Raw genomic sequence first — 25,173 nt, forward strand, 5'->3', positions numbered from 1 at the left:
AATGCATCGAAAACGCTATTCAGGAGCTGGAAAGCACTTCTGAGCTATAAAAACACGAAAGTCTCAAAAACGGAATCTAATGGCTAAACGTCTTCACTAAACACCTTTTCCATATATATACAGCCACAGAAGCATGTTATAACACTTCAAACATCAAGAAAACCATTCAGACAGAAGTTACATGCCAAACTTTGTAAATGCATCGAAAACGCTATTCAGGAGCTGGAAAGCACTTTAGAGCAATGACAAAGTGAAAGTCTCAAAAACGGAATCTAATGGCTAAACATCTTCACTAAACACCTTTTCCACATTGTACAGCCACAGTAGCATGTTAGAACACTTCAAACTTCAAGAAAACAAATCAGACAGAAGTTACATGCCAAACTTTCGCAAATGAATTGAAAACGCTATTCAGGAGCTGGAAAGCACTTTTGAGCTATAAAAACACGAAAGTCTCAAAAACGGAATCTAATGGCTAAACATCTTCACAAAACACCTTTCCACATACATACAGCCACAGAAGCATCTTATAATACTTCAAACATCAAGAAAACCATTCAGCCAGAAGTTACATGCCAAATTTTGTAAATGCATCGAAAACGCTATTCAGGAGCTGGAAAGAACTTTAGAGCAATAAAAACACGAAAGTCTCAAAAACGGAATCTAATGGCTAAACATCTTCACAAAACACCTTTTCCATATATGTACAGCCACAGAAGCATGTTATAACACTTAAAACATCAAGAAAACAATTCAGACATTAGTTACATGTCAAACTTTGTAAATGCATCGAAAACGCTATTCAGGAGCTGGAAAGCACTTCAGAGCAATGACAAAGTGAAAGTCTCAAAAACTGAATCTAATGGCTGAACAACTTCACTAAACACCTTTTCCATATATATGCAGCCACAGAAGCATGTTTTAACACTGAAAACATCAAGAAAACCATTCAGACGGAAGATACATGCCAAACTTTGTAAATGCATTGAAAACGCTATTCAGGAGCTGAAAAGCACTTCTGAGCAATAAAAACACGAAAGTCTCAAAAACGGAATCTAATGGCTAAACATCTTCACAAAACACCTTTTCCATATATATGCAGCCACAGAAGCATGTTTTAACACTTAAAAAATCAAGAAAACCATTCAGACGGAAGATGCATGCCAAACTTTGTAAATGTTTCGGTAAGCCCCAGGTAAATACCGTTGACTTAAGGAAGTGTCATTTTCAAAACGGTGATGCCAAAACACTGCTTGGTCGGAGAGCGACACTGGACGTACCGCACAAACCTGTCTTATTGAACTAGCCGAGCCACTGAACCACAAACGAGCCGAAAGGCATTGGAGAATGCGGGCATCGATCCCGCTACTTCTCGCATGCTAAGCGAGCGCTCTACCATTTGAGCTAATTCCCCCTTGCTCTGGAGCGGATGTTGGAGTCTTGGAAGACTCGTAGCTCCCATTTAATTGCTTTCTTGACATCCCCTTGAATTTAGAGTGACGAAAAAACGACTTACAGCGTGGGCCAACTACAACCGGTCATTCCACGCCGAACGGAAGTGGCTCCTAGGACACCGCGTTTCCGCGGCTGGAGAGAGTGTCTCCGGCCCGTTAGCTCAGTTGGTCAGAGCGTGGTGCTAATAACGCCAAGGTCGTGGGTTCGATCCCCATACGGGCCAAACACCCCTTCTTTGGAGATCTTTTCCATTGCTTTATCTAGTCTGTGGCGAGGCTTTGAAATGCTACTGACTGGCTTTGGAACGCCTGCCCAAATAGCTCAGTTGGGAGAGGGTTAGGCTGAGGGTCTCAAGGTCCCTGGTTTGCTCCTGGGTTTCGGTAAGCCCCAGGTAAATACCGTTGACTTAAGGAAGTGTCATTTTCAAAACGGTGATGCCAAAACACTGCTTGGTCGGAGAGCGACACTGGACGTACCGCACAAACCTGTCTTATTGAACTAGCCGAGCCACTGAACCACAAACGAGCCGAAAGGCATTGGAGAATGCGGGCATCGATCCCGCTACTTCTCGCATGCTAAGCGAGCGCTCTACCATTTGAGCGAATTCCCCCTTGCTCTGGAGCGGATGTTGGAGTCTTGGAAGACTCGTAGCTCCCATTTAATTGCTTTCTTGACATCCCCTTGAATTTAGAGTGACGAAAAAACGACTTACAGCGTGGGCCAACTACGACCGGTCGTTCCACGCCGAACGGAGGTGGCGCCTAGGACACCGCGTTTCCGCGGCTGGAGAGAGTGTCTCCGGCCCGTCAGCTCAGTTGGTCAGAGCGTGGTGCTAATAACGCCAAGGTCGTGGGTTCGATCCCCATACGGGCCAAACACCCCTTCTTTGGAGATCTTTTCCATTGCTTTATCTAGTCTGTGGCGAGGCTTTGAAATGCTACTGACTGGCTTTGGAACGCCTGCCCAAATAGCTCAGTTGGGAGAGGGTTAGGCTGAGGGTCTCAAGGTCCCTGGTTTGCTCCTGGGTTTCGGTAAGCCCCAGGTAAATACCGTTGACTCAAGGAAGTGTCACTTTCAAAATGGTGATGCCAAAACACTGCCTGGTCGGAGAGCGACACTGGACGTACCGCACAAACCTGTGTTATTGAACTAGCCGAGCCACTGAACCACAAACGAGCCTTAAGGCATTGGAGAATGCGGGCATCGATCCCGCTACTTCTCGCATGCTAAGCGAGCACTCTACCATTTGAGCTAATTCCCCCTTGCTCTGGAGCTGACGTTGAAGTCTTGGAAGACTCGTAGCTCCCGTCCGTTTAATTGCTTTCTTGACCTCCCCTTGAACTTAGAATGACAAAAAAACGACTTACAGCGTGGGCCAACTACAACCGGTCATTCCACGCCGAACGGAGGTGGCGCCTAGGACACAGCGTTTCCGCTGCTGGGGGAGAGTGTCTCCGGCCCGTTAGCTCAGTTGGTCAGAGCGTGGTGCTAATAACGCCAAGGTCGTGAGTTCGATCCCCATACGGGCCAAACACCCCTTCTTTGGAGATCTTTTCCATTGCTTTATCTAGTCTGTGGCGAGGCTTTGAAATGCTACTGACTGGCTTTGGAACACCTGCCCAAATAGCTCAGTTGGGAGAGGGTTAGGCTGAGGGTCTCAAGGTCCCTGGTTTGCTCCTGGGTTTTGGTAAGCCCCAGGTAAATACCATTGACTCAAGGAAGTGTCACTTTCAAAACGGTGATGCCAAAACACTGCCTGGTTGGAGAGCGACACTGGACGTACCGCACAAACCTGTCTTATTGAACTAGCCGAGCTACTGAACAACAAACGAGCCGAAAGGCATTGGAGAATGCGGGCATCGATCCCGCTACTTCTCGCATGCTAAGCGAGCGCTCTACCATTTGAGCTAATTCCCACTTGCTCTGGAGCTGACGTTGAAGTCTTGGAAGACTCGTAGCTCCCGTCCGTTTAATTGCTTTCTTGACCTCCCCTTGAACTTAGAATGACGAAAAACGACTTACAGCGTGGGCCAACTACGACCGGTCGTTCCACGCCGAACGGAAGTGGCGCCTAGGACACCGCGTTTCCGCAGCTGGAGAGAGTATCTCCGGCCTGTTAGCTCAGTTGGTCAGAGCGTGGTGCTAATAACGCCAAGGTCGTGGGTTCGATCCCCATACGGGCCAAACACCCCTTTTTTTTAGATCTTTTCCATTGCTTTATCTAGTCTGTGGCGAGGCTTTGAAATGCTACTGACTGGCTTTGGAACGCCTGCCCAAATAGCTCAGTTGGGAGAGGGTTAGGCTGAGGGTCTCAAGGTCCCTGGTTTGCTCCTGGGTTTCGGTAAGCCCCAGGTAAATACCGTTGACTCAAGGAAGTGTCATTTTTCAAAACGGTGATGCCAAAACACTGCCTGGTCGGAGAGCGACACTGGACGTACCGCACAAACCTGTCTTATTGAACTAGCCGAGCTACTGAACCACAAACGAGCCGAAAGGCATTGGAGAATGCGGGCATCGATCCCGCTACTTCTCGCATGCTAAGCGAGCGCTCTACCATTTGAGCTAATTCCCCCTTTCTCTGGAGCTTAGGTTGGAGTCTTGGAAGACTCGTAGCTCCCATTTAATTGCTTTCTTGACATCCCCTTGAATTTAGAGTGACGAAAAAACGACTTACAGCGTGGGCCAACTACGACCGGTCGTTCCACGCCGAACGGAAGTGGCGCCTAGGACACCACGTTTCCGCAGCTGGAGAGAGTATCTCCGGCCTGTTAGCTCAGTTGGTCAGAGCGTGGTGCTAATAACGCCAAGGTCGTGGGTTCGATCCCCATACGGGCCAAACACCCCTTCTTTGGAGATCTTTTCCATTGCTTTATCTAGTCTGTGGCGAGGCTTTGAAATGCTACTGACTGGCTTTGGAACGCCTGCCCAAATAGCTCAGTTGGGAGAGGGTTAGGCTGAGGGTCTCAAGGTCCCTGGTTTGCTCCTGGGTTTTGGTAAGCCCTAGGTAAATACTGTTGACTCAAGGAAGTGTCACTTTCAAAACGGTGATGCCAAAACACTGCCTGGTCGGAGAGCGACACTGGACGTACCGCACAAACCTGTGTTATTGAACTAGCCGAGCCACTGAACCACAAACGAGCCTTAAGGCATTGGAGAATGCGGGCATCGATCCCGCTACTTCTCGCATGCTAAGCGAGCACTCTACCATTTGAGCTAATTCCCCCTTGCTCTGGAGCTGACGTTGAAGTCTTGGAAGACTCGTAGCTCCCGTCCGTTTAATTGCTTTCTTGACCTCCCCTTGAACTTAGAATGACAAAAAAAGACTTACAGCGTGGGCCAACTACAACCGGTCATTCCACGCCGAACGGAGGTGGCGCCTAGGACACAGCGTTTCCGCTGCTGGGGGAGAGTGTCTCCCCCAGCAGCGGAGTGTCTCCGGCCCGTTAGCTCAGTTGGTCAGAGCGTGGTGCTAATAACGCCAAGGTCGTGAGTTCGATCCCCATACGGGCCAAACACCCCTTCTTTGGAGATCTTTTCCATTGCTTTATCTAGTCTGTGGCGAGGCTTTGAAATGCTACTGACTGGCTTTGGAACACCTGCCCAAATAGCTCAGTTGGGAGAGGGTTAGGCTGAGGGTCTCAAGGTCCCTGGTTTGCTCCTGGGTTTTGGTAAGCCCCAGGTAAATACCATTGACTCAAGGAAGTGTCACTTTCAAAACGGTGATGCCAAAACACTGCCTGGTCGGAGAGCGACACTGGACGTACCGCACAAACCTGTCTTATTGAACTAGCCGAGCTACTGAACAACAAACGAGCCGAAAGGCATTGGAGAATGCGGGCATCGATCCCGCTACTTCTCGCATGCTAAGCGAGCGCTCTACCATTTGAGCTAATTCCCCCTTGCTCTGGAGCTGACGTTGAAGTCTTGGAAGACTCGTAGCTCCCGTCCGTTTAATTGCTTTCTTGACCTCCCCTTGAACTTAGAATGACGAAAAAACGACTTACAGCGTGGGCCAACTACAACCGGTCATTCCACGCCGAACGGAAGTGGCTCCTAGGACACCGCGTTTCCGCGGCTGGAGAGAGTGTCTCCGGCCCGTTAGCTCAGTTGGTCAGAGCGTGGTGCTAATAACGCCAAGGTCGTGAGTTCGATCCCCATACGGGCCAAACACCCCTTCTTTGGAGATCTTTTCCATTGCTTTATCTAGTCTGTGGCGAGGCTTTGAAATGCTACTGACTGGCTTTGGAACACCTGCCCAAATAGCTCAGTTGGGAGAGGGTTAGGCTGAGGGTCTCAAGGTCCCTGGTTTGCTCCTGGGTTTTGGTAAGCCCCAGGTAAATACCATTGACTCAAGGAAGTGTCACTTTCAAAACGGTGATGCCAAAACACTGCCTGTTTGGAGAGCGACACTGGACGTACCGCACAAACCTGTCTTATTGAACTAGCCGAGCTACTGAACAACAAACGAGCCGAAAGGCATTGGAGAATGCGGGCATCGATCCCGCTACTTCTCGCATGCTAAGCGAGCGCTCTACCATTTGAGCTAATTCCCACTTGCTCTGGAGCTGACGTTGAAGTCTTGGAAGACTCGTAGCTCCCGTCCGTTTAATTGCTTTCTTGACCTCCCCTTGAACTTAGAATGACGAAAAAACGACTTACAGCGTGGGCCAACTACGACCGGTCGTTCCACGCCGAACGGAAGTGGCGCCTAGGACACCGCGTTTCCGCAGCTGGAGAGAGTATCTCCGGCCTGTTAGCTCAGTTGGTCAGAGCGTGGTGCTAATAACGCCAAGGTCGTGGGTTCGATCCCCATACGGGCCAAACACCCCTTTTTTTTAGATCTTTTCCATTGCTTTATCTAGTCTGTGGCGAGGCTTTGAAATGCTACTGACTGGCTTTGGAACGCCTGCCCAAATAGCTCAGTTGGGAGAGGGTTAGGCTGAGGGTCTCAAGGTCCCTGGTTTGCTCCTGGGTTTCGGTAAGCCCCAGGTAAATACCGTTGACTCAAGGAAGTGTCATTTTTCAAAACGGTGATGCCAAAACACTGCCTGGTCGGAGAGCGACACTGGACGTACCGCACAAACCTGTCTTATTGAACTAGCCGAGCCACTGAACCACAAACGAGCCGAAAGGCATTGGAGAATGCGGGCATCGATCCCGCTACTTCTCGCATGCTAAGCGAGCGCTCTACCATTTGAGCTAATTCCCCCTTGCTCTGGAGCGGATGTTGGAGTCTTGGAAGACTCGTAGCTCCCATTTAATTGCTTTCTTGACATCCCCTTGAATTTAGAGTGACGAAAAAACTACTTACAGCGTGGGCCAACTACGACCGGTCGTTCCACGCCGAACGGAAGTGGCGCCTAGGACACCGCGTTTCCGCAGCTGGAGAGAGTATCTCCGGCCCGTTAGCTCAGTTGGTCAGAGCGTGGTGCTAATAACGCCAAGGTCGTGAGTTCGATCCCCATACGGGCCAAACACCCCTTCTTTGGAGATCTTTTCCATTGCTTTATCTAGTCTGTGGCGAGGCTTTGAAATGCTACTGACTGGCTTTGGAACACCTGCCCAAATAGCTCAGTTGGGAGAGGGTTAGGCTGAGGGTCTCAAGGTCCCTGGTTTGCTCCTGGGTTTTGGTAAGCCCTAGGTAAATACTGTTGACTCAAGGAAGTGTCACTTTCAAAACGGTGATGCCAAAACACTGCCTGGTCGGAGAGCGACACTGGACGTACCGCACAAACCTGTGTTATTGAACTAGCCGAGCCACTGAACCACAAACGAGCCTTAAGGCATTGGAGAATGCGGGCATCGATCCCGCTACTTCTCGCATGCTAAGCGAGCACTCTACCATTTGAGCTAATTCCCCCTTGCTCTGGAGCTGACGTTGAAGTCTTGGAAGACTCGTAGCTCCCGTCCGTTTAATTGCTTTCTTGACCTCCCCTTGAACTTAGAATGACGAAAAAACGACTTACAGCGTGGGCCAACTACGACCGGTCGTTCCACGCCGAACGGAAGTGGCGCCTAGGACACCGCGTTTCCGCAGCTGGAGAGAGTATCTCCGGCCTGTTAGCTCAGTTGGTCAGAGCGTGGTGCTAATAACGCCAAGGTCGTGGGTTCGATCCCCATACGGGCCAAACACCCCTTTTTTTTAGATCTTTTCCATTGCTTTATCTAGTCTGTGGCGAGGCTTTGAAATGCTACTGACTGGCTTTGGAACGCCTGCCCAAATAGCTCAGTTGGGAGAGGGTTAGGCTGAGGGTCTCAAGGTCCCTGGTTTGCTCCTGGGTTTCGGTAAGCCCCAGGTAAATACCGTTGACTCAAGGAAGTGTCATTTTTCAAAACGGTGATGCCAAAACACTGCCTGGTCAGAGAGCGACACTGGACGTACCGCACAAACCTGTCTTATTGAACTAGCCGAGCCACTGAACCACAAACGAGCCGAAAGGCATTGGAGAATGCGGGCATCGATCCCGCTACTTCTCGCATGCTAAGCGAGCGCTCTACCATTTGAGCTAATTCCCCCTTGCTCTGGAGCGGATGTTGGAGTCTTGGAAGACTCGTAGCTCCCATTTAATTGCTTTCTTGACATCCCCTTGAATTTAGAGTGACGAAAAAACTACTTACAGCGTGGGCCAACTACGACCGGTCGTTCCACGCCGAACGGAAGTGGCGCCTAGGACACCGCGTTTCCGCAGCTGGAGAGAGTATCTCCGGCCTGTTAGCTCAGTTGGTCAGAGCGTGGTGCTAATAACGCCAAGGTCGTGGGTTCGATCCCCATACGGGCCAAACACCCCTTTTTTTTAGATCTTTTCCATTGCTTTATCTAGTCTGTGGCGAGGCTTTGAAATGCTACTGACTGGCTTTGGAACGCCTGCCCAAATAGCTCAGTTGGGAGAGGGTTAGGCTGAGGGTCTCAAGGTCCCTGGTTTGCTCCTGGGTTTCGGTAAGCCCCAGGTAAATACCGTTGACTTAAGGAAGTGTCATTTTCAAAACGGTGATGCCAAAACACTGCTTGGTCGGAGAGCGACACTGGACGTACCGCACAAACCTGTCTTATTGAACTAGCCGAGCCACTGAACCACAAACGAGCCGAAAGGCATTGGAGAATGCGGGCATCGATCCCGCTACTTCTCGCATGCTAAGCGAGCGCTCTACCATTTGAGCTAATTCCCCCTTGCTCTGGAGCTGAGGTTGGAGTCTTGGAAGACTCGTAGCTCCCATTTAATTGCTTTCTTGACATCCCCTTGAATTTAGAGTGACGAAAAAACGACTTACAGCGTGGGCCAACTACGACCGGTCGTTCCACGCCGAACGGAAGTGGCGCCTAGGACACCGCGTTTCCGCAGCTGGAGAGAGTGTCTCCGGCCCGTTAGCTCAGTTGGTCAGAGCGTGGTGCTAATAACGCCAAGGTCGTGGGTTCGATCCCCATACGGGCCAAACACCCCTTTTTTTTAGATCTTTTCCATTGCTTTATCTAGTCTGTGGCGAGGCTTTGAAATGCTACTGACTGGCTTTGGAACGCCTGCCCAAATAGCTCAGTTGGGAGAGGGTTAGGCTGAGGGTCTCAAGGTCCCTGGTTTGCTCCTGGGTTTCGGTAAGCCCCAGGTAAATACTGTTGACTTAAGGAAGTGTCATTTTCAAAACGGTGATGCCAAAACACTGCTTGGTCGGAGAGCGACACTGGACGTACCGCACAAACCTGTCTTATTGAACTAGCCGAGCCACTGAACCACAAACGAGCCGAAAGGCATTGGAGAATGCGGGCATCGATCCCGCTACTTCTCGCATGCTAAGCGAGCGCTCTACCATTTGAGCTAATTCCCCCTTGCTCTGGAGCTGAGGTTGGAGTCTTGGAAGACTCGTAGCTCCCATTTAATTGCTTTCTTGACATCCCCTTGAATTTAGAGTGACGAAAAAACGACTTACAGCGTGGGCCAACTACGACCGGTCGTTCCACGCCGAACGGAAGTGGCGCCTAGGACACCGCGTTTCCGCAGCTGGAGAGAGTGTCTCCGGCCCGTTAGCTCAGTTGGTCAGAGCGTGGTGCTAATAACGCCAAGGTCGTGGGTTCGATCCCCATACGGGCCAAACACCCCTTTTTTTTTAGATCTTTTCCATTGCTTTATCTAGTCTGTGGCGAGGCTTTGAAATGCTACTGACTGGCTTTGGAACGCCTGCCCAAATAGCTCAGTTGGGAGAGGGTTAGGCTGAGGGTCTCAAGGTCCCTGGTTTGCTCCTGGGTTTCGGTAAGCCCCAGGTAAATACCGTTGACTCAAGGAAGTGTCATTTTTCAAAACGGTGATGCCAAAACACTGCCTGGTCGGAGAGCGACACTGGACGTACCGCACAAACCTGTCTTATTGAACTAGCCGAGCCACTGAACCACAAACGAGCCGAAAGGCATTGGAGAATGCGGGCATCGATCCCGCTACTTCTCGCATGCTAAGCGAGCGCTCTACCATTTGAGCTAATTCCCCCTTGCTCTGGAGCGGATGTTGGAGTCTTGGAAACTCGTAGCTCCCATTTAATTGCTTTCTTGACATCCCCTTGAATTTAGAGTGACGAAAAAACGACTTACAGCGTGGGCCAACTACAACCGGTCATTCCACGCCGAACGGAAGTGGCTCCTAGGACACCGCGTTTCCGCGGCTGGAGAGAGTGTCTCCGGCCCGTTAGCTCAGTTGGTCAGAGCGTGGTGCTAATAACGCCAAGGTCGTGGGTTCGATCCCCATACGGGCCAAACACCCCTTCTTTGGAGATCTTTTCCATTGCTTTATCTAGTCTGTGGCGAGGCTTTGAAATGCTACTGACTGGCTTTGGAACGCCTGCCCAAATAGCTCAGTTGGGAGAGGGTTAGGCTGAGGGTCTCAAGGTCCCTGGTTTGCTCCTGGGTTTCGGTAAGCCCCAGGTAAATACCGTTGACTCAAGGAAGTGTCATTTTTCAAAACGGTGATGCCAAAACACTGCCTGGTCGGAGAGCGACACTGGACGTACCGCACAAACCTGTCTTATTGAACTAGCCGAGCTACTGAACCACAAACGAGCCGAAAGGCATTGGAGAATGCGGGCATCGATCCCGCTACTTCTCGCATGCTAAGCGAGCGCTCTACCATTTGAGCTAATTCCCCCTTTCTCTGGAGCTTAGGTTGGAGTCTTGGAAGACTCGTAGCTCCCATTTAATTGCTTTCTTGACATCCCCTTGAATTTAGAGTGACGAAAAAACGACTTACAGCGTGGGCCAACTACGACCGGTCGTTCCACGCCGAACGGAAGTGGCGCCTAGGACACCACGTTTCCGCAGCTGGAGAGAGTATCTCCGGCCTGTTAGCTCAGTTGGTCAGAGCGTGGTGCTAATAACGCCAAGGTCGTGGGTTCGATCCCCATACGGGCCAAACACCCCTTCTTTGGAGATCTTTTCCATTGCTTTATCTAGTCTGTGGCGAGGCTTTGAAATGCTACTGACTGGCTTTGGAACGCCTGCCCAAATAGCTCAGTTGGGAGAGGGTTAGGCTGAGGGTCTCAAGGTCCCTGGTTTGCTCCTGGGTTTTGGTAAGCCCTAGGTAAATACTGTTGACTCAAGGAAGTGTCACTTTCAAAACGGTGATGCCAAAACACTGCCTGGTCGGAGAGCGACACTGGACGTACCGCACAAACCTGTGTTATTGAACTAGCCGAGCCACTGAACCACAAACGAGCCTTAAGGCATTGGAGAATGCGGGCATCGATCCCGCTACTTCTCGCATGCTAAGCGAGCACTCTACCATTTGAGCTAATTCCCCCTTGCTCTGGAGCTGACGTTGAAGTCTTGGAAGACTCGTAGCTCCCGTCCATTTAATTGCTTTCTTGACCTCCCCTTGAACTTAGAATGACAAAAAAAGACTTACAGCGTGGGCCAACTACAACCGGTCATTCCACGCCGAACGGAGGTGGCGCCTAGGACACAGCGTTTCCGCTGCTGGGGGAGAGTGTCTCCCCCAGCAGCGGAGTGTCTCCGGCCCGTTAGCTCAGTTGGTCAGAGCGTGGTGCTAATAACGCCAAGGTCGTGAGTTCGATCCCCATACGGGCCAAACACCCCTTCTTTGGAGATCTTTTCCATTGCTTTATCTAGTCTGTGGCGAGGCTTTGAAATGCTACTGACTGGCTTTGGAACACCTGCCCAAATAGCTCAGTTGGGAGAGGGTTAGGCTGAGGGTCTCAAGGTCCCTGGTTTGCTCCTGGGTTTTGGTAAGCCCCAGGTAAATACCATTGACTCAAGGAAGTGTCACTTTCAAAACGGTGATGCCAAAACACTGCCTGGTCGGAGAGCGACACTGGACGTACCGCACAAACCTGTCTTATTGAACTAGCCGAGCTACTGAACAACAAACGAGCCGAAAGGCATTGGAGAATGCGGGCATCGATCCCGCTACTTCTCGCATGCTAAGCGAGCGCTCTACCATTTGAGCTAATTCCCCCTTGCTCTGGAGCTGACGTTGAAGTCTTGGAAGACTCGTAGCTCCCGTCCGTTTAATTGCTTTCTTGACCTCCCCTTGAACTTAGAATGACGAAAAAACGACTTACAGCGTGGGCCAACTACAACCGGTCATTCCACGCCGAACGGAAGTGGCTCCTAGGACACCGCGTTTCCGCGGCTGGAGAGAGTGTCTCCGGCCCGTTAGCTCAGTTGGTCAGAGCGTGGTGCTAATAACGCCAAGGTCGTGGGTTCGATCCCCATACGGGCCAAACACCCCTTCTTTGGAGATCTTTTCCATTGCTTTATCTAGTCTGTGGCGAGGCTTTGAAATGCTACTGACTGGCTTTGGAACGCCTGCCCAAATAGCTCAGTTGGGAGAGGGTTAGGCTGAGGGTCTCAAGGTCCCTGGTTTGCTCCTGGGTTTCGGTAAGCCCCAGGTAAATACCGTTGACTCAAGGAAGTGTCATTTTTCAAAACGGTGATGCCAAAACACTGCCTGGTCGGAGAGCGACACTGGACGTACCGCACAAACCTGTCTTATTGAACTAGCCGAGCTACTGAACCACAAACGAGCCGAAAGGCATTGGAGAATGCGGGCATCGATCCCGCTACTTCTCGCATGCTAAGCGAGCGCTCTACCATTTGAGCTAACTCCCCCTTGCTCTGGAGCGGATGTTGGAGTCTTGGAAGACTCGTAGCTCCCATTTAATTGCTTTCTTGACATCCCCTTGAATTTAGAGTGACGAAAAAACGACTTACAGCGTGGGCCAACTACGACCGGTCGTTCCACGCCGAACGGAGGTGGCGCCTAGGACACCGCGTTTCCGCGGCTGGAGAGAGTGTCTCCGGCCCGTTAGCTCAGTTGGTCAGAGCGTGGTGCTAATAACGCCAAGGTCGTGGGTTCGATCCCCATACGGGCCAAACACCCCTTCTTTGGAGATCTTTTCCATTGCTTTATCTAGTCTGTGGCGAGGCTTTGAAATGCTACTGACTGGCTTTGGAACGCCTGCCCAAATAGCTCAGTTGGGAGAGGGTTAGGCTGAGGGTCTCAAGGTCCCTGGTTTGCTCCTGGGTTTCGGTAAGCCCCAGGTAAATACCGTTGACTCAAGGAAGTGTCATTTTTCAAAACGGTGATGCCAAAACACTGCCTGGTCGGAGAGCGACACTGGACGTACCGCACAAACCTGTCTTATTGAACTAGCCGAGCTACTGAACCACAAACGAGCCGAAAGGCATTGGAGAATGCGGGCATCGATCCCGCTACTTCTCGCATGCTAAGCGAGCGCTCTACCATTTGAGCTAATTCCCCCTTGCTCTGGAGCTGAGGTTGGAGTCTTGGAAGATTCGTAGCTCCCATTTAATTGCTTTCTTGACATCCCCTTGAATTTAGAGTGACGAAAAAACGACTTACAGCGTGGGCCAACTACGACCGGTCGTTCCACGCCGAACGGAAGTGGCGCCTAGGACACCGCGTTTCCGCTGCTGGGGGAGAGTGTCTCCCCCAGCAGCGGAGTGTCTCCGGCCCGTTAGCTCAGTTGGTCAGAGCGTGGTGCTAATAACGCCAAGGTCGTGAGTTCGATCCCCATACGGGCCAAACACCCCTTCTTTGGAGATCTTTTCCATTGCTTTATCTAGTCTGTGGCGAGGCTTTGAAATGCTACTGACTGGCTTTGGAACACCTGCCCAAATAGCTCAGTTGGGAGAGGGTTAGGCTGAGGGTCTCAAGGTCCCTGGTTTGCTCCTGGGTTTTGGTAAGCCCTAGGTAAATACTGTTGACTCAAGGAAGTGTCACTTTCAAAACGGTGATGCCAAAACACTGCCTGGTCGGAGAGCGACACTGGACGTACCGCACAAACCTGTGTTATTGAACTAGCCGAGCCACTGAACCACAAACGAGCCTTAAGGCATTGGAGAATGCGGGCATCGATCCCGCTACTTCTCGCATGCTAAGCGAGCACTCTACCATTTGAGCTAATTCCCCCTTGCTCTGGAGCTGACGTTGAAGTCTTGGAAGACTCGTAGCTCCCGTCCATTTAATTGCTTTCTTGACCTCCCCTTGAACTTAGAATGACAAAAAAAGACTTACAGCGTGGGCCAACTACAACCGGTCATTCCACGCCGAACGGAGGTGGCGCCTAGGACACAGCGTTTCCGCTGCTGGGGGAGAGTGTCTCCCCCAGCAGCGGAGTGTCTCCGGCCCGTTAGCTCAGTTGGTCAGAGCGTGGTGCTAATAACGCCAAGGTCGTGAGTTCGATCCCCATACGGGCCAAACACCCCTTCTTTGGAGATCTTTTCCATTGCTTTATCTAGTCTGTGGCGAGGCTTTGAAATGCTACTGACTGGCTTTGGAACACCTGCCCAAATAGCTCAGTTGGGAGAGGGTTAGGCTGAGGGTCTCAAGGTCCCTGGTTTGCTCCTGGGTTTTGGTAAGCCCCAGGTAAATACCATTGACTCAAGGAAGTGTCACTTTCAAAACGGTGATGCCAAAACACTGCCTGGTCGGAGAGCGACACTGGACGTACCGCACAAACCTGTCTTATTGAACTAGCCGAGCTACTGAACAACAAACGAGCCGAAAGGCATTGGAGAATGCGGGCATCGATCCCGCTACTTCTCGCATGCTAAGCGAGCGCTCTACCATTTGAGCTAATTCCCCCTTGCTCTGGAGCTGACGTTGAAGTCTTGGAAGACTCGTAGCTCCCGTCCGTTTAATTGCTTTCTTGACCTCCCCTTGAACTTAGAATGACGAAAAAACGACTTACAGCGTGGGCCAACTACAACCGGTCATTCCACGCCGAACGGAAGTGGCTCCTAGGACACCGCGTTTCCGCGGCTGGAGAGAGTGTCTCCGGCCCGTTAGCTCAGTTGGTCAGAGCGTGGTGCTAATAACGCCAAGGTCGTGGGTTCGATCCCCATACGGGCCAAACACCCCTTCTTTGGAGATCTTTTCCATTGCTTTATCTAGTCTGTGGCGAGGCTTTGAAATGCTACTGACTGGCTTTGGAACGCCTGCCCAAATAGCTCAGTTGGGAGAGGGTTAGGCTGAGGGTCTCAAGGTCCCTGGTTTGCTCCTGGGTTTCGGTAAGCCCCAGGTAAATACCGTTGACTCAAGGAAGTGTCATTTTTCAAAACGGTGATGCCAAAACACTGCCTGGTCGGAGAGCGACACTGGACGTACCGCACAAACCTGTCTTATTGAACTAGCCGAGCTACTGAACCACAAACGAGCCGAAAGGCATTGGAGAATGCGGGCATCGATCCCGCTACTTCTCGCATGCTAAGCGAGCGCTCTACCATTTGAGCTAACTCCCCCTTGCTCTGGAGCGGATGTTGGAGTCTTGGAAGACTCGTAGCTCCCATTTAATTGCTTTCTTGACATCCCCTTGAATTTAGAGTGACGAAAAAACGACTTACAGCGTGGGCCAACTACGACCGGTCGTTCCACGCCGAACGGAGGTGGCGCCTAGGACACCGCGTTTCCGCGGCTGGAGAGAGTGTCTCCGGCCCGTTAGCTCAGTTGGTCAGAGCGTGGTGCTAATAACGCCAAGGTCGTGGGTTCGATCCCCATACGGGCCAAACACCCCTTCTTTGGAGATCTTTTCCATTGCTTTATCTAGTCTGTGGCGAGGCTTTGAAATGCTACTGACTGGCTTTAGAACGCCTGCCCAAATAGCTCAGTTGGGAGAGGGTTAGGCTGAGGGTCTCAAGGTCCCTGGTTTGCTCCTGGGTTTCGGTAAGCCCCAGGTAAATACCGTTGACTCAAGGAAGTGTCATTTTTCAAAACGGTGATGCCAAAACACTGCCTGGTCGGAGAGCGACACTGGACGTACCGCACAAACCTGTCTTATTGAACTAGCCGAGCTACTGAACCACAAACGAGCCGAAAGGCATTGGAGAATGCGGGCATCGATCCCGCTACTTCTCGCATGCTAAGCGAGCGCTCTACCATTTGAGCTAATTCCCCCTTGCTCTGGAGCTGAGGTTGGAGTCTTGGAAGATTCGTAGCTCCCATTTAATTGCTTTCTTGACATCCCCTTGAATTTAGAGTGACGAAAAAACGACTTACAGCGTGGGCCAACTACGACCGGTCGTTCCACGCCGAACGGAAGTGGCGCCTAGGACACCACGTTTCCGCAGCTGGAGAGAGTGTCTCCGGCCCGTTAGCTCAGTTGGTCAGAGCGTGGTGCTAATAACGCCAAGGTCGTGGGTTCGATCCCCATACGGGCCAAACACCCCTTCTTTGGAGATCTTTTCCATTGCTTTATCTAGTCTGTGGCGAGGCTTTGAAATGCTACTGACTGGCTTTGGAACGCCTGCCCAAATAGCTCAGTTAGGAGAGGGTTAGGCTGAGGGTCTCAAGGTCCCAGGTTTGCTCCTGGGTTTCGGTAAGCCCCAGGTAAATACCGTTGACTTAAGGAAGTGTCATTTTCAAAACGGTGATGCCAAAACACTGCTTGGTCGGAGAGCGACACTGGACGTACCGCACAAACCTGTCTTATTGAACTAGCCGAGCCACTGAACCACAAACGAGCCGAAAGGCATTGGAGAATGCGGGCATCGATCCCGCTACTTCTCGCATGCTAAGCGAGCGCTCTACCATTTGAGCTAATTCCCCCTTGCTCTGGAGCGGATGTTGGAGTCTTGGAAGACTCGTAGCTCCCATTTAATTGCTTTCTTGACATCCCCTTGAATTTAGAGTGACGAAAAAACGACTTACAGCGTGGGCCAACTACGACCGGTCGTTCCACGCCGAACGGAGGTGGCGCCTAGGACACCGCGTTTCCGCAGCTGGAGTGAGTGTCTCCGGCCCGTTAGCTCAGTTGGTCAGAGCGTGGTGCTAATAACGCCAAGGTCGTGGGTTCGATCCCCATACGGGCCAAACACCCCTTCTTTGGAGATCTTTTCCATTGCTTTATCTAGTCTGTGGCGAGGCTTTGAAATGCTACTGACTGGCTTTGGAACGCCTGCCCAAATAGCTCAGTTGGGAGAGGGTTAGGCTGAGGGTCTCAAGGTCCCTGGTTTGCTCCTGGGTTTCGGTAAGCCCCAGGTAAATACCGTTGACTCAAGGAAGTGTCATTTTTCAAAACGGTGATGCCAAAACACTGCCTGGTCAGAGAGCGACACTGGACGTACCGCACAAACCTGTCTTATTGAACTAGCCGAGCTACTGAACCACAAACGAGCCGAAAGGCATTGGAGAAAGCGGGCATCGATCCCGCTACTTCTCGCATGCTAGGCGAGCGCTCTACCATTTGAGCTAATTCCCCCTTGCTCTGGAGCTGACGTTGGAGTCTTGGAAGACTCGTAGCTCCCATTTAATTTGCTTTCTTGACATCCCCTTGAATTTAGAGTGACGAAAAAACGACTTACAGCGTGGGCCAACTACGACCGGTCGTTCCACGCCGAACGGAGGTGGCGCCTAGGACACCGCGTTTCCGCGGCTGGAGAGAGTGTCTCCGGCCCGCTAGCTCAGTTGGTCAGAGCGTGGTGCTAATAACGCCAAGGTCGTGGGTTCGATCCCCATACGGGCCAAACACCCCTTCTTTGGAGATCTTTTCCATTGCTTTATCTAGTCTGTGGCGAGGCTTTGAAATGCTACTGACTGGCTTTGGAACGCCTGCCCAAATAGCTCAGTTGGGAGAGGGTTAGGCTGAGGGTCTCAAGGTCCCTGGTTTGCTCCTGGGTTTCGGTAAGCCCCAGGTAAATACCGTTGACTCAAGGAAGTGTCATTTTTCAAAACGGTGATGCCAAAACACTGCCTGGTCGGAGAGCGACACTGGACGTACCGCACAAACCTGTCTTATTGAACTAGCCGAGCTACTGAACCACAAACGAGCCGAAAGGCATTGGAGAATGCGGGCATCGATCCCGCTACTTCTCGCATGCTAAGCGAGCGCTCTACCATTTGAGCTAATTCCCCCTTGCTCTGGAGCTGAGGTTGGAGTCTTGGAAGATTCGTAGCTCCCATTTAATTGCTTTCTTGACATCCCCTTGAATTTAGAGTGACGAAAAAACGACTTACAGCGTGGGCCAACTACGACCGGTCGTTCCACGCCGAACGGAAGTGGCGCCTAGGACACCGCGTTTCCGCAGCTGGAGAGAGTGTCTCCGGCCTGTTAGCTCAGTTGGTCAGAGCGTGGTGCTAATAACGCCAAGGTCGTGGGTTCGATCCCCATACGGGCCAAACACCCCTTCTTTGGAGATCTTTTCCATTGCTTTATCTAGTCTGTGGCGAGGCTTTGAAATGCTACTGACTGGCTTTGGAACGCCTGCCAAAATAGCTCAGTTAGGAGAGGGTTAGGCTGAGGGTCTCAAGGTCCCAGGTTTGCTCCTGGGTTTCGGTAAGCCCCAGGTAAATACCGTTGACTTAAGGAAGTGTCATTTTCAAAACGGTGATGCCAAAACACTGCTTGGTCGGAGAGCGACACTGGACGTACCGCACAAACCTGTCTTATTGAACTAGCCGAGCCACTGAACCACAAACGAGCCGAAAGGCATTGGAGAATGCGGGCATCGATCCCGCTACTTCTCGCATGCTAAGCGAGCGCTCTACCATTTGAGCTAATTCCCCCTTGCTCTGGAGCGGATGTTGGAGTCTTGGAAGACTCGTAGCTCCCATTTAATTGCTTTCTTGACATCCCCTTGAATTTAGAGTGACGAAAAAACGACTTACAGCGTGGGCCAACTACGACCGGTCGTTCCACGCCGAACGGAGGTGGCGCCTAGGACACCGCGTTTCCGCAGCTGGAGTGAGTGTCTCCGGCCCGTTAGCTCAGTTGGTCAGAGCGTGGTGCTAATAACGCCAAGGTCGTGGGTTCGATCCCCATACGGGCCAAACACCCCTTCTTTGGAGATCTTTTCCATTGCTTTATCTAGTCTGTGGCGAGGCTTTGAAATGCTACTGACTGGCTTTGGAACGCCTGCCCAAATAGCTCAGTTGGGAGAGGGTTAGGCTGAGGGTCTCAAGGTCCCTGGTTTGCTCCTGGGTTTCGGTAAGCCCCAGGTAAATACCGTTGACTCAAGGAAGTGTCATTTTTCAAAACGGTGATGCCAAAACACTGCCTGGTCAGAGAGCGACACTGGACGTACCGCACAAACCTGTCTTATTGAACTAGCCGAGCTACTGAACCACAAACGAGCCGAAAGGCATTGGAGAAAGCGGGCATCGATCCCGCTACTTCTCGCATGCTAGGCGAGCGCTCTACCATTTGAGCTAATTCCCCCTTGCTCTGGAGCTGACGTTGGAGTCTTGGAAGACTCGTAGCTCCCATTTAATTTGCTTTCTTGACATCCCCTTGAATTTAGAGTGACGAAAAAACGACTTACAGCGTGGGCCAACTACGACCGGTCGTTCCACGCCGAACGGAGGTGGCGCCTAGGACACCGCGTTTCCGCGGCTGGAGAGAGTGTCTCCGGCCCGCTAGCTCAGTTGGTCAGAGCGTGGTGCTAATAACGCCAAGGTCGTGGGTTCGATCCCCATACGGGCCAAACACCCCTTCTTTGGAGATCTTTTCCATTGCTTTATCTAGTCTGTGGCGAGGCTTTGAAATGCTACTGACTGGCTTTGGAACGCCTGCCCAAATAGCTCAGTTGGGAGAGGGTTAGGCTGAGGGTCTCAAGGTCCCTGGTTTGCTCCTGGGTTTCGGTAAGCCCCAGGTAAATACCGTTGACTCAAGGAAGTGTCATTTTTCAAAACGGTGATGCCAAAACACTGCCTGGTCGGAGAGCGACACTGGACGTACCGCACAAACCTGTCTTATTGAACTAGCCGAGCTACTGAACCACAAACGAGCCGAAAGGCATTGGAGAATGCGGGCATCGATCCCGCTACTTCTCGCATGCTAAGCGAGCGCTCTACCATTTGAGCTAATTCCCCCTTGCTCTGGAGCTGAGGTTGGAGTCTTGGAAGATTCGTAGCTCCCATTTAATTGCTTTCTTGACATCCCCTTGAATTTAGAGTGACGAAAAAACGACTTACAGCGTGGGCCAACTACGACCGGTCGTTCCACGCCGAACGGAAGTGGCGCCTAGGACACCGCGTTTCCGCAGCTGGAGAGAGTGTCTCCGGCCTGTTAGCTCAGTTGGTCAGAGCGTGGTGCTAATAACGCCAAGGTCGTGGGTTCGATCCCCATACGGGCCAAACACCCCTTCTTTGGAGATCTTTTCCATTGCTTTATCTAGTCTGTGGCGAGGCTTTGAAATGCTACTGACTGGCTTTGGAACGCCTGCCAAAATAGCTCAGTTAGGAGAGGGTTAGGCTGAGGGTCTCAAGGTCCCAGGTTTGCTCCTGGGTTTCGGTAAGCCCCAGGTAAATACCGTTGACTTAAGGAAGTGTCATTTTCAAAACGGTGATGCCAAAACACTGCTTGGTCGGAGAGCGACACTGGACGTACCGCACAAACCTGTCTTATTGAACTAGCCGAGCCACTGAACCACAAACGAGCCGAAAGGCATTGGAGAATGCGGGCATCGATCCCGCTACTTCTCGCATGCTAAGCGAGCGCTCTACCATTTGAGCTAATTCCCCCTTGCTCTGGAGCGGATGTTGGAGTCTTTGAAGACTCGTAGCTCCCATTTAATTGCTTTCTTGACATCCCCTTGAATTTAGAGTGACGAAAAAACGACTTACAGCGTGGGCCAACTACGACCGGTCGTTCCACGCCGAACGGAGGTGGCGCCTAGGACACCGCGTTTCCGCGGCTGGAGAGAGTGTCTCCGGCCCGCTAGCTCAGTTGGTCAGAGCGTGGTGCTAATAACGCCAAGGTCGTGGGTTCGATCCCCATACGGGCCAAACACCCCTTCTTTGGAGATCTTTTCCATTGCTTTATCTAGTCTGTGGCGAGGCTTTGAAATGCTACTGACTGGCTTTGGAACGCCTGCCCAAATAGCTCAGTTGGGAGAGGGTTAGGCTGAGGGTCTCAAGGTCCCTGGTTTGCTCCTGGGTTTCGGTAAGCCCCAGGTAAATACCGTTGACTCAAGGAAGTGTCATTTTTCAAAACGGTGATGCCAAAACACTGCCTGGTCGGAGAGCGACACTGGACGTACCGCACAAACCTGTCTTATTGAACTAGCCGAGCTACTGAACCACAAACGAGCCGAAAGGCATTGGAGAATGCGGGCATCGATCCCGCTACTTCTCGCATGCTAAGCGAGCGCTCTACCATTTGAGCTAATTCCCCCTTGCTCTGGAGCTGAGGTTGGAGTCTTGGAAGACTCGTAGCTCCCATTTAATTGCTTTCTTGACATCCCCTTGAATTTAGAGTGACGAAAAAACGACTTACAGCGTGGGCCAACTACGACCGGTCGTTCCACGCCGAACGGAAGTGGCGCCTAGGACACCGCGTTTCCGCGGCTGGAGAGAGTGTCTCCGGCCCGTTAGCTCAGTTGGTCAGAGCGTGGTGCTAATAACGCCAAGGTCGTGGGTTCGATCCCCATACGGGCCAAACACCCCTTCTTTGGAGATCTTTTCCATTGCTTTATCTAGTCTGTGGCGAGGCTTTGAAATGCTACTGACTGGCTTTGGAACGCCTGCCCAAATAGCTCAGTTGGGAGAGGGTTAGGCTGAGGGTCTCAAGGTCCCTGGTTTGCTCCTGGGTTTCGGTAAGCCCCAGGTAAATACCGTTGACTCAAGGAAGTGTCATTTTTCAAAACGGTGATGCCAAAACACTGCCTGGTCAGAGAGCGACACTGGACGTACCGCACAAACCTGTCTTATTGAACTAGCCGAGCTACTGAACCACAAACGAGCCGAAAGGCATTGGAGAAAGCGGGCATCGATCCCGCTACTTCTCGCATGCTAGGCGAGCGCTCTACCATTTGAGCTAATTCCCCCTTGCTCTGGAGCTGACGTTGGAGTCTTGGAAGACTCGTAGCTCCCATTTAATTTGCTTTCTTGACATCCCCTTGAATTTAGAGTGACGAAAAAACGACTTACAGCGTGGGCCGACTACGACCGGTCGTTCCACGCCGAACGGAGGTGGCGCCTAGGACACCGCGTTTCCGCGGCTCGAGAGAGTGTCTCCGGCCCGCTAGCTCAGTTGGTCAGATCGTGGTGCTAATAACGCCAAGGTCGTGGGTTCGATCCCCATACGGGCCAAACACCCCTTCTTTGGAGATCTTTTCCATTGCTTTATCTAGTCTGTGGCGAGGCTTTGAAATGCTACTGACTGGCTTTGGAACGCCTGCCCAAATAGCTCAGTTGGGAGAGGGTTAGGCTGAGGGTCTCAAGGTCCCTGGTTTGCTCCTGGGTTTCGGTAAGCCCCAGGTAAATACCGTTGACTCAAGGAAGTGTCATTTTTCAAAACGGTGATGCCAAAACACTGCCTGGTCAGAGAGCGACACTGGACGTACCGCACAAACCTGTCTTATTGAACTAGCCGAGCTACTGAACCACAAACGAGCCGAAAGGCATTGGAGAAAGCGGGCATCGATCCCGCTACTTCTCGCATGCTAGGCGAGCGCTCTACCATTTGAGCTAATTCCCCCTTGCTCTGGAGCTGACGTTGGAGTCTTGGAAGACTCGTAGCTGCCATTTAATTTGCTTTCTTGACATCCCCTTGAATTTAGAGTGACGAAAAAACGACTTACAGCGTGGGCCAACTACGACCGGTCGTTCCACGCCGAACGGAAGTGGCGCCTAGGACACCGCGTTTCCGCAGCTGGAGAGAGTGTCTCCGGCCTGTTAGCTCAGTTGGTCAGAGCGTGGTGCTAATAACGCCAAGGTCGTGGGTTCGATCCCCATACGGGCCAAACACCCCTTTTTTTAGATCTTTTCCATTGCTTTATCTAGTCTGTGGCGAGGCTTTGAAATGCTACTGACTGGCTTTGGAACGCCTGCCCAAATAGCTCAGTTGGGAGAGGGTTAGGCTGAGGGTCTCAAGGTCCCTGGTTTGCTCCTGGGTTTCGGTAAGCCCCAGGTAAATACCGTTGACTCAAGGAAGTGTCATTTTTCAAAACGGTGATGCCAAAACACTCCCTGGTCGGAGAGCGACACTGGACGTACCGCACAAACCTGTCTTATTGAACTAGCCGAGCCACTGAACCACAAACGAGCCGAAAGGCATTGGAGAATGCGGGCATCGATCCCGCTACTTCTCGCATGCTAAGCGAGCGCTCTACCATTTGAGCTAATTCCCCCTTTCTCTGGAGCTTAGGTTGGAGTCTTGGAAGACTCGTAGCTCCCATTTAATTGCTTTCTTGACATCCCCTTGAATTTAGAGTGACGAAAAAACGACTTACAGCGTGGTCCAACTACGACCGGTCGTTCCACGCCGAACGGAAGTGGCGCCTAGGACACCGCGTTTCCGCAGCTGGCGAGAGTATCTCCGGCCTGTTAGCTCAGTTGGTCAGAGCGTGGTGCTAATAACGCCAAGGTCGTGGGTTCGATCCCCATACGGGCCAAACACCCCTTCTTTGGAGATCTTTTCCATTGCTTTATCTAGTCTGTGGCGAGGCTTTGAAATGCTACTGACTGGCTTTGGAACGCCTGCCCAAATAGCTCAGTTGGGAGAGGGTTAGGCTGAGGGTCTCAAGGTCCCTGGTTTGCTCCTGGGTTTTGGTAAGCCCTAGGTAAATACCATTGACTCAAGGAAGTGTCACTTTCAAAACAGTGATGCCAAAACACTGCCTGGTCGGAGAGCGACACTGGACGTACCGCACAAACCTGTGTTATTGAACTAGCCGAGCCACTGAACCACAAACGAGCCTTAAGGCATTGGAGAATGCGGGCATCGATCCCGCTACTTCTCGCATGCTAAGCGAGCACTCTACCATTTGAGCTAATTCCCCCTTGCTCTGGAGCTGACGTTGAAGTCTTGGAAGACTCGTAGCTCCCGTCCGTTTAATTGCTTTCTTGACCTCCCCTTGAACTTAGAATGACAAAAAAAGACTTACAGCGTGGGCCAACTACAACCGGTCATTCCACGCCGAACGGAGGTGGCGCCTAGGACACAGCGTTTCCGCTGCTGGGGGAGAGTGTCTCCGGCCCGTTAGCTCAGTTGGTCAGAGCGTGGTGCTAATAACGCCAAGGTCGTGAGTTCGATCCCCATACGGGCCAAACACCCCTTCTTTGGAGATCTTTTCCATTGCTTTATCTAGTCTGTGGCGAGGCTTTGAAATGCTACTGACTGGCTTTGGAACACCTGCCCAAATAGCTCAGTTGGGAGAGGGTTAGGCTGAGGGTCTCAAGGTCCCTGGTTTGCTCCTGGGTTTTGGTAAGCCCCAGGTAAATACCATTGACTCAAGGAAGTGTCACTTTCAAAACGGTGATGCCAAAACACTGCCTGGTCGGAGAGCGACACTGGACGTACCGCACAAACCTGTCTTATTGAACTAGCCGAGCTACTGAACAACAAACGAGCCGAAAGGCATTGGAGAATGCGGGCATCGATCCCGCTACTTCTCGCATGCTAAGCGAGCGCTCTACCATTTGAGCTAATTCCCCCTTGCTCTGGAGCGGATGTTGGAGTCTTGGAAGACTCGTAGCTCCCATTTAATTGCTTTCTTGACATCCCCTTGAATTTAGAGTGACGAAAAAACGACTTACAGCGTGGGCCAACTACGACCGGTCGTTCCACGCCGAACGGAGGTGGCGCCTAGGACACCGCGTTTCCGCGGCTGGAGAGAGTGTCTCCGGCCCGTTAGCTCAGTTGGTCAGAGCGTGGTGCTAATAACGCCAAGGTCGTGGGTTCGATCCCCATACGGGCCAAACACCCTTTCTTTGGAGATCTTTTCCATTGCTTTATCTAGTCTGTGGCGAGGCTTTGAAATGCTACTGACTGGCTTTGGAACGCCTGCCCAAATAGCTCAGTTGGGAGAGGGTTAGGCTGAGGGTCTCAAGGTCCCTGGTTTGCTCCTGGGTTTCGGTAAGCCCCAGGTAAATACCGTTGACTCAAGGAAGTGTCATTTTTCAAAACGGTGATGCCAAAACACTGCCTGGTCGGAGAGCGACACTGGACGTACCGCACAAACCTGTCTTATTGAACTAGCCGAGCTACTGAACCACAAACGAGCCGAAAGGCATTGGAGAAAGCGGGCATCGATCCCGCTACTTCTCGCATGCTAGGCGAGCGCTCTACCATTTGAGCTAATTCCCCCTTGCTCTGGAGCTGACGTTGGAGTCTTGGAAGACTCGTAGCTCCCATTTAATTTGCTTTCTTGACATCCCCTTGAATTTAGAGTGACGAAAAAACGACTTACAGCGTGGGCCAACTACGACCGGTCGTTCCACGCCGAACGGAAGTGGCGCCTAGGACACCGCGTTTCCGCAGCTG

General features: G+C 51.7%; 36 non-coding genes across 36 annotated transcripts; all 36 read left to right on the forward strand.

Annotated features, from left to right (window-relative positions):
* The first annotated feature begins 1,604 nt into the window (after positions 1-1,604).
* trnai-aau (transfer RNA isoleucine (anticodon AAU)) lies at positions 1,605-1,678 on the forward strand. Its single transcript has one exon. It is a non-coding gene; the product is annotated as a tRNA-Ile (tRNA).
* Positions 1,679-2,255: 577 nt separating this feature from the next.
* On the forward strand, positions 2,256-2,329 carry trnai-aau (transfer RNA isoleucine (anticodon AAU)). Its single transcript has one exon. It is a non-coding gene; the product is annotated as a tRNA-Ile (tRNA).
* A 582-nt stretch (positions 2,330-2,911) lies between these two features.
* trnai-aau (transfer RNA isoleucine (anticodon AAU)) lies at positions 2,912-2,985 on the forward strand. Its single transcript has one exon. It is a non-coding gene; the product is annotated as a tRNA-Ile (tRNA).
* A 580-nt stretch (positions 2,986-3,565) lies between these two features.
* Positions 3,566-3,639, forward strand: trnai-aau (transfer RNA isoleucine (anticodon AAU)). Its single transcript has one exon. It is a non-coding gene; the product is annotated as a tRNA-Ile (tRNA).
* A 578-nt stretch (positions 3,640-4,217) lies between these two features.
* On the forward strand, positions 4,218-4,291 carry trnai-aau (transfer RNA isoleucine (anticodon AAU)). The gene has a single exon. It is a non-coding gene; the product is annotated as a tRNA-Ile (tRNA).
* A 601-nt stretch (positions 4,292-4,892) lies between these two features.
* trnai-aau (transfer RNA isoleucine (anticodon AAU)) lies at positions 4,893-4,966 on the forward strand. The gene has a single exon. It is a non-coding gene; the product is annotated as a tRNA-Ile (tRNA).
* Positions 4,967-5,547: 581 nt separating this feature from the next.
* Positions 5,548-5,621, forward strand: trnai-aau (transfer RNA isoleucine (anticodon AAU)). Its single transcript has one exon. It is a non-coding gene; the product is annotated as a tRNA-Ile (tRNA).
* A 581-nt stretch (positions 5,622-6,202) lies between these two features.
* On the forward strand, positions 6,203-6,276 carry trnai-aau (transfer RNA isoleucine (anticodon AAU)). The gene has a single exon. It is a non-coding gene; the product is annotated as a tRNA-Ile (tRNA).
* Positions 6,277-6,854: 578 nt separating this feature from the next.
* trnai-aau (transfer RNA isoleucine (anticodon AAU)) lies at positions 6,855-6,928 on the forward strand. The gene has a single exon. It is a non-coding gene; the product is annotated as a tRNA-Ile (tRNA).
* Positions 6,929-7,509: 581 nt separating this feature from the next.
* On the forward strand, positions 7,510-7,583 carry trnai-aau (transfer RNA isoleucine (anticodon AAU)). The gene has a single exon. It is a non-coding gene; the product is annotated as a tRNA-Ile (tRNA).
* A 578-nt stretch (positions 7,584-8,161) lies between these two features.
* Positions 8,162-8,235, forward strand: trnai-aau (transfer RNA isoleucine (anticodon AAU)). Its single transcript has one exon. It is a non-coding gene; the product is annotated as a tRNA-Ile (tRNA).
* A 577-nt stretch (positions 8,236-8,812) lies between these two features.
* On the forward strand, positions 8,813-8,886 carry trnai-aau (transfer RNA isoleucine (anticodon AAU)). Its single transcript has one exon. It is a non-coding gene; the product is annotated as a tRNA-Ile (tRNA).
* A 577-nt stretch (positions 8,887-9,463) lies between these two features.
* trnai-aau (transfer RNA isoleucine (anticodon AAU)) lies at positions 9,464-9,537 on the forward strand. Its single transcript has one exon. It is a non-coding gene; the product is annotated as a tRNA-Ile (tRNA).
* Positions 9,538-10,115: 578 nt separating this feature from the next.
* On the forward strand, positions 10,116-10,189 carry trnai-aau (transfer RNA isoleucine (anticodon AAU)). The gene has a single exon. It is a non-coding gene; the product is annotated as a tRNA-Ile (tRNA).
* A 578-nt stretch (positions 10,190-10,767) lies between these two features.
* trnai-aau (transfer RNA isoleucine (anticodon AAU)) lies at positions 10,768-10,841 on the forward strand. The gene has a single exon. It is a non-coding gene; the product is annotated as a tRNA-Ile (tRNA).
* Positions 10,842-11,442: 601 nt separating this feature from the next.
* trnai-aau (transfer RNA isoleucine (anticodon AAU)) lies at positions 11,443-11,516 on the forward strand. Its single transcript has one exon. It is a non-coding gene; the product is annotated as a tRNA-Ile (tRNA).
* A 581-nt stretch (positions 11,517-12,097) lies between these two features.
* On the forward strand, positions 12,098-12,171 carry trnai-aau (transfer RNA isoleucine (anticodon AAU)). The gene has a single exon. It is a non-coding gene; the product is annotated as a tRNA-Ile (tRNA).
* A 578-nt stretch (positions 12,172-12,749) lies between these two features.
* On the forward strand, positions 12,750-12,823 carry trnai-aau (transfer RNA isoleucine (anticodon AAU)). Its single transcript has one exon. It is a non-coding gene; the product is annotated as a tRNA-Ile (tRNA).
* A 599-nt stretch (positions 12,824-13,422) lies between these two features.
* Positions 13,423-13,496, forward strand: trnai-aau (transfer RNA isoleucine (anticodon AAU)). Its single transcript has one exon. It is a non-coding gene; the product is annotated as a tRNA-Ile (tRNA).
* A 601-nt stretch (positions 13,497-14,097) lies between these two features.
* trnai-aau (transfer RNA isoleucine (anticodon AAU)) lies at positions 14,098-14,171 on the forward strand. Its single transcript has one exon. It is a non-coding gene; the product is annotated as a tRNA-Ile (tRNA).
* Positions 14,172-14,752: 581 nt separating this feature from the next.
* On the forward strand, positions 14,753-14,826 carry trnai-aau (transfer RNA isoleucine (anticodon AAU)). Its single transcript has one exon. It is a non-coding gene; the product is annotated as a tRNA-Ile (tRNA).
* A 578-nt stretch (positions 14,827-15,404) lies between these two features.
* On the forward strand, positions 15,405-15,478 carry trnai-aau (transfer RNA isoleucine (anticodon AAU)). Its single transcript has one exon. It is a non-coding gene; the product is annotated as a tRNA-Ile (tRNA).
* A 578-nt stretch (positions 15,479-16,056) lies between these two features.
* On the forward strand, positions 16,057-16,130 carry trnai-aau (transfer RNA isoleucine (anticodon AAU)). The gene has a single exon. It is a non-coding gene; the product is annotated as a tRNA-Ile (tRNA).
* A 577-nt stretch (positions 16,131-16,707) lies between these two features.
* Positions 16,708-16,781, forward strand: trnai-aau (transfer RNA isoleucine (anticodon AAU)). Its single transcript has one exon. It is a non-coding gene; the product is annotated as a tRNA-Ile (tRNA).
* Positions 16,782-17,360: 579 nt separating this feature from the next.
* Positions 17,361-17,434, forward strand: trnai-aau (transfer RNA isoleucine (anticodon AAU)). The gene has a single exon. It is a non-coding gene; the product is annotated as a tRNA-Ile (tRNA).
* Positions 17,435-18,012: 578 nt separating this feature from the next.
* On the forward strand, positions 18,013-18,086 carry trnai-aau (transfer RNA isoleucine (anticodon AAU)). Its single transcript has one exon. It is a non-coding gene; the product is annotated as a tRNA-Ile (tRNA).
* A 577-nt stretch (positions 18,087-18,663) lies between these two features.
* trnai-aau (transfer RNA isoleucine (anticodon AAU)) lies at positions 18,664-18,737 on the forward strand. Its single transcript has one exon. It is a non-coding gene; the product is annotated as a tRNA-Ile (tRNA).
* Positions 18,738-19,316: 579 nt separating this feature from the next.
* Positions 19,317-19,390, forward strand: trnai-aau (transfer RNA isoleucine (anticodon AAU)). The gene has a single exon. It is a non-coding gene; the product is annotated as a tRNA-Ile (tRNA).
* A 578-nt stretch (positions 19,391-19,968) lies between these two features.
* trnai-aau (transfer RNA isoleucine (anticodon AAU)) lies at positions 19,969-20,042 on the forward strand. Its single transcript has one exon. It is a non-coding gene; the product is annotated as a tRNA-Ile (tRNA).
* Positions 20,043-20,619: 577 nt separating this feature from the next.
* trnai-aau (transfer RNA isoleucine (anticodon AAU)) lies at positions 20,620-20,693 on the forward strand. Its single transcript has one exon. It is a non-coding gene; the product is annotated as a tRNA-Ile (tRNA).
* A 578-nt stretch (positions 20,694-21,271) lies between these two features.
* trnai-aau (transfer RNA isoleucine (anticodon AAU)) lies at positions 21,272-21,345 on the forward strand. Its single transcript has one exon. It is a non-coding gene; the product is annotated as a tRNA-Ile (tRNA).
* Positions 21,346-21,924: 579 nt separating this feature from the next.
* trnai-aau (transfer RNA isoleucine (anticodon AAU)) lies at positions 21,925-21,998 on the forward strand. Its single transcript has one exon. It is a non-coding gene; the product is annotated as a tRNA-Ile (tRNA).
* A 579-nt stretch (positions 21,999-22,577) lies between these two features.
* On the forward strand, positions 22,578-22,651 carry trnai-aau (transfer RNA isoleucine (anticodon AAU)). The gene has a single exon. It is a non-coding gene; the product is annotated as a tRNA-Ile (tRNA).
* A 577-nt stretch (positions 22,652-23,228) lies between these two features.
* trnai-aau (transfer RNA isoleucine (anticodon AAU)) lies at positions 23,229-23,302 on the forward strand. Its single transcript has one exon. It is a non-coding gene; the product is annotated as a tRNA-Ile (tRNA).
* A 581-nt stretch (positions 23,303-23,883) lies between these two features.
* trnai-aau (transfer RNA isoleucine (anticodon AAU)) lies at positions 23,884-23,957 on the forward strand. Its single transcript has one exon. It is a non-coding gene; the product is annotated as a tRNA-Ile (tRNA).
* Positions 23,958-24,534: 577 nt separating this feature from the next.
* On the forward strand, positions 24,535-24,608 carry trnai-aau (transfer RNA isoleucine (anticodon AAU)). Its single transcript has one exon. It is a non-coding gene; the product is annotated as a tRNA-Ile (tRNA).
* Positions 24,609-25,173: the final 565 nt, after the last annotated feature.

Source organism: Hypomesus nipponensis, chromosome 3 (genome assembly GCF_054491055.1).
Source record: "Hypomesus nipponensis isolate SF chromosome 3, ASM5449105v1, whole genome shotgun sequence".
Classification (NCBI taxonomy): domain Eukaryota; kingdom Metazoa; phylum Chordata; class Actinopteri; order Osmeriformes; family Osmeridae; genus Hypomesus; species Hypomesus nipponensis.